Source organism: Symphalangus syndactylus, chromosome 9 (assembly GCF_028878055.3).
Source record: "Symphalangus syndactylus isolate Jambi chromosome 9, NHGRI_mSymSyn1-v2.1_pri, whole genome shotgun sequence".
Taxonomy (NCBI): domain Eukaryota; kingdom Metazoa; phylum Chordata; class Mammalia; order Primates; family Hylobatidae; genus Symphalangus; species Symphalangus syndactylus.
In genome coordinates this window covers 45,444,227-45,449,716 of record NC_072431.2, presented here as the reverse complement: position 1 = coordinate 45,449,716, position 5,490 = coordinate 45,444,227, and the positions used below count along the sequence as shown (strand labels likewise).

General features: G+C 36.2%; 1 pseudogene; it reads right to left on the bottom strand.

The window, feature by feature from the left end:
• Nucleotides 1-2,132: 2,132 nt before the first annotated feature.
• LOC129490650 (heme-binding protein 2-like) lies at nt 2,133-3,503 on the bottom strand (annotated as a pseudogene).
• Nucleotides 3,504-5,490: the final 1,987 nt, after the last annotated feature.

Genomic DNA, 5,490 nt, shown 5'->3' with positions numbered 1-5,490 from the left:
GAAGCCCTTTCTACTGTCTGACAGTAGGTAGTAAAAAGGAGGGTGCTTCAATAAATGCTCAGAATTATGATTACAAAGAATAACGATATTTTCCTGATGCTCTCAACAAAGGGTAAGTGAAGCATCACAATGAAAGAATTTATAATTAAGTTGCTTGGGTTGTATTGAGATTTCTCCTTAACACATATGCCCAAACTGATTCACTGAAGGAAAAGCTTTGAATGATCCATTTTGGTGGAAGGAATCATTGCTATTATCAAGAGCTAAGAGACACAAGAACTGAAATTATCCACCAGCCAAGAGACAGAATCGATTGTACTTCTGCCAGGTCATCACTCCTTACAATTAAGAGAGAACATACAACATTCTCTGATCAGACCTGGTAAGTGTAAGAACCTAATGAAGAATTGTTGATTTATAAAAACCAAAAATTACAAACTAATATCCTTCATGAAGACGCAAAAATTCTTGACAAATTTTTAACAAATTTAATTCAATAATCCATAAAAAGATTAATACATTATGACTAAATACAGTTTGTATCAGGAATGCAAAGTTGAATGAATCAATGTCATTCATTATATTAACAAAAAAGGGATTAAGTAATAATATCTCAGTAGCTACAGAAAAGCATTGGATAAAGTTCAGCACAACTCCATTAAGAATTCTCAGCATGCCAAGAAGAGAAGAGACCTTATTTAATTTGATAAAAGTCGTCTATTACAATTTAATATTTATAACTAATGTTATAATTTAATACTATTGGGAAAAGCCTAAATGTTCATCCATGGGGCACTGGTTGAATAAATTATGGTATATCCAACCAAGCAACTACTCTAATAGACATAAAAAGCAAAGAGGACAAAGAATATGATGTAGAGTGGTTTGCAAGTTATACTGAAAAGTGGAAAAGCAAGGTGTTACACTCCCTGCAGGAAGTGGAGCTTAATCCTCCACCCCCTTTTTAGCATGAACTGGACATAGTGACTCACTCACTCCCAAGGAATAGAATATGGAAAAAGAAAAACAATAGTTTTTTAGTGGGAAACTCTAGCAAGTACTACCTTAACCAACTGAGCAGAGTTAACATCACTAGTCATAAGTCATGTTGATAGCTTGTCCCCCATATGGCCTGATGAGAAAGGTACTTTATCTCTGTTGTATTCGTTCCCAAAGCCCATAATCCCCACCTCTTCATGAGAAAAACATCACCCCATTTGGTGGGTATTCTACAAAATATCCAACCAATACATCTCATGGCAAGGTCATGAATAAATTAAAAGCTGACAAGCTTTAACAAACCAGGGAAGCCTAAAGATACATGTGACAAAATCCACTGTGAGATCCTTCATGGGATCCTGGAACAGAAAAAGAATATTAGTGGGAAAATTTGTAAAATCCAGTTAATAGTCATTTGTAAATGTTGACTTTTTTGTTTGTTTCACAAATATTCCATAGGAAAACATAATTTTTACTGCAGGAGAAACCATGTGAGAGGCATATGAGAACTCTAATATCTTTGCAACTCTTCTGAAAGCCTAATGTTATTTTAAAAGAAAATTTATTTTAAGAAAAACAATATGGAAAAGAGTGTATGTAATGTCAAATATGTTGTGAGAAATAAAAAATAAGAAAATAAATATGTTTTTCCTATTTTTACAAAAGAAAACACAGGAAAGATAGACCAGAAACTGATGACACAAGTTTCTTATAAGAAATAAGTAGGATTGGAGTAGATGGGGTATGTGTGAAAAGAAGACTTCCCTGATTATATCACATTCTATAGTTTTGATTTGTTAAATAAAATCTTTAATATTTTTATTGATAATATCTGGAGAGAATGACATCCCACTGGCACAAGACAACATGATTGTGATGCAGCGAAGAAGGGGGGAATCAACATTACATTTCCTTGAATCCCCACAGAAAACAAAGACCACCATAGTTATGACCAATTTACATGTGTGTAGATTATTGTCCCCTGTGACAAAGCTTCACACACTAAAAAGGCACATTGGAAATGAGCTTGAGTCATCTCAAAAAGATGCTAGACACACACTTTATGATAGGTAGTGTTAATGTCTAGGTTAAACAGAAGCTTTCCCCTGGCAATGGAACTTCCTTTCCTTTTCTCATTCATTTTCTCTGGAGGACTCCTTTTTCTGAATCAATTACATTTTATTATTTCTATTAAGCAATTTGAAAGGACTGGTGTAGCCTGCAGTGTAATAAACCTTTTCATTGAAAACTTTTCCTTCTTCCCTCAAAATGCTTAAATGCTTGCTAATGTCAAAAATTGTTCTTTTTTTTTTGAGACAGAGTGTCCCTTTGTCTCCCAGGCTGGACTGCAGTGGCTCCATCTCTGCTCACTGCAACCTCCGCCTCCCGGGTTCAAGCAATTCTCCTGCCTCAGCTTCCTGAGTAGCTGGGATTACAGGCATGCGCCACCACACCTGGCTAATTTTTTTTGTATTTTTAGTAGAGACGGGGTTTCAGCATGTTGGTCAGGCTGGCCTCGAACTCCTGACCCCGTGATCCACCTGCCTCAGCCCCCAAAAGTGAAGTTGCTCTTGATTCTTTGGGGCACTAGAGTATCCACTGAATGAAACACTGTCATACTGGCTGTGTCTTCAATAAAGTCACCTGACTCTGAAGGCCTGGGCAGATGGAATTGCTGTTCAGAAGAGATATACAGGGAAATGGTCTTGGTAGACCCACTAAAAGGACATGAACCAACCTCTGTGTAGCTTGTGACTGGAGCTGTCACCGTTATTTTCATCTCTTTTTCCTTTTGCCTTGAATGTAGCTGTTCAGTTTTGTAAAGCCTGTCTGGATGGCTGAACCCCTGTTCATAGACTCAACAGAACTGCTGACCCACTTAACTGTCCACACTGTCAGATCCCATGACTTCAGAGCTGGGGGCTTGCATCCTCTGGGGCCTTCCAGCCCAGTTTCCACAGCTTGAACCACTGTGAAGGGCTGACACCTGGGCCCACCTGCCACCAGGCCAATCAAGCTGTGCCACCAGTTTTGATTTTTGAAGGATGTAAATGTTCTACATGTTCAAAATATAAAGTTATGCCAAAAATAAAAACATAGAATACAAACAGAAACAAATGAGCCTGAAAGTGTTCTTGCTGGATATTTTTGTACTAAACCCTAAATAAACAGAAGAATCTAGTATATGGGATATCCTTCAGGACAACTGCACCTGGCCTATTTAAAGCATTCAAAGTCACAAAGGACAGAGTGAGCCTGCTGAGGGAAAGAGGAGCATTCTAAGGACACTACAGAGACATAACAATTACAATGTGTGAACCTTGATTGGATCCTATATGAAAAGGGGGAAAAATCATCTATATAAAACATTTTGGAAAAACGGGGAAATTTGGTATTTAGTATGGACGACATATTGTGTAGTATTACATAAGTAGTATTGATTTCTTAGATAGGATGATGTCTCCGTGTTTGTTGGAAGATGTTCCTGGTTTTGCTAGATGCATACTGAAGTTTTTAGAGGTGAGGTGTCACCACGGTTGAAATATACTTTCAGATGATTTGACAAAAAAGAAATATATGTCTATCTATAAAGAGAGATAAAGGAAACTTGGCAATTTTTAACAGTAAATCTAGTTGTGGGATACACCGGTGTTCATTGTACTCCTCTTTTAACTTTTCTACAGGTTTGAAAATTTTTCAAATAAGAAGAGATTTTAAAGTCAATTTATTCACTTTTCTAATCTTCCTTCTAAGGAACATTCTCCATCAGGTTAGGCACGTTGTAGGATTCATTTTTGTCATGTATTTCACTCATTTTGTCTATAGCTAACCAGCCTACTTATGTATTATATTTCTCTGATCAATTTTGCTGATTTTTATTCTTAGAAGATCATCCTTGTCATTTATATTTTCAAATTCTTTGGCACTCTACATATTAAAGAGTACATATATAGAGCGTTGTTTAAGTTATGAACTTCCCACCCAAATAAGTTTCCACTTTCTTCCATATTTAAGTCATCTGATTTTTAATTTCTCATATGGAAGCATATAGGTTAACTATAGAAACAGCCACAAGCAATATAGGCCAATATATTCAGTGCTTAGAGCCAGTTAACTTGCTAAATGCCCACTAGATTTGAAGGCACCAGTAGCAGATAGCTAGGGAAAAGTGCTGGTCATAGATAAATATGGGATTGATACTAGGAAAAGTGTGGTCCTTTATCATTAACCACTAAATATGCTAATGTATACTATCATTTTAACCTCTTTTGCTCCTACATGCCTTCCTCTGTCTTATTTTTGAAAAGACAGGATACAGTCACAGCCACACAAGTTGGTCCCAGTCCAGTGATACTGCTGGGATGCCTGGCAGATGCAAAGGGCAGACTCACAGTGGGGCAAGATTTCCTCAAATGCAAGATATTTTCCTATGTACGGGATGGCATTTTGGAAGACTGTTTTCTAATTGTGTTTCTTCTCTCTAAGTGCTTTCTCCATAATGTAAATATCGAAGTCTTGCTGTCTGAGTTACAAAGCAATTAAAGAAAATATTTCATACTTCCTAGTCTTAAAATATTAAAATCTAAAACCTGGAAATAACATAAGAAGAGAAATCCAAATACCGCAGGTTCTCACTTGTAAGTGGGAGCTAAATTATGAGAACTTATGAACACAAAGGTGGAACAACAGACACTGGGGTCTACTTGAGGGTGGAGTGTGGGAGGGGGAGAGGAGAAGAAAAGATAACTATTGGGTACTGGGCTTAATTCCTGGGTGATGAAATATGTACAACCAATCCCCATGACATGAGCTCACCTCTGTAACAAATTTTCACATGTACCCCTAAACCTAAAATAAAAGTTAAAAAATAAATAAATAAAACCTGGAAAAATACTAATATACACTTTGAGGACAGCTTATGCCTCTGAAGAAAGAAATAAGATATTTCACCCCCAAAATATTCACCTAGAAATTTAATAACCTAAATATGATTCTCTAAAATCATATCAATATCATTCAAGAGTTTAGAAGCCTGAATTGTTTTAAGAGGCAAATGTTTCTTCTATGTTTTCCCTCTTTTTAAATTTTAATAGAAGAGGATGATAATTTAATGAGGTCTAAAAGTAAAATTGAGAAACTAAAATCTCATCCTGGGTATGTGGGAAAGTGCATGGGCTTTCTGAGTTCAAATCCTAGCTCTGCAACTTCATAGCACATGGCACTGTGATAGTCACATTTCCTCACCTGTAGGTTAGGGTGAGCAAATACCTATCAAAATAAAAAGAAATAATAAAAATAAGTTGAAAGCTGGAAACATTGTTGAATAAATACAAAACAAATTAGTGCTAGATAAAATATAACAAACTTATTTAAAATTTACCTCTTAGGAAAAAAGAAAGAAAATACCAGAAGATAGGAATAAAGGGGGAAATTAAGCCATAGCAATAATGCTAAGTCTGATTCTGCAATAGCTCTGGAGTGGGAAAATGG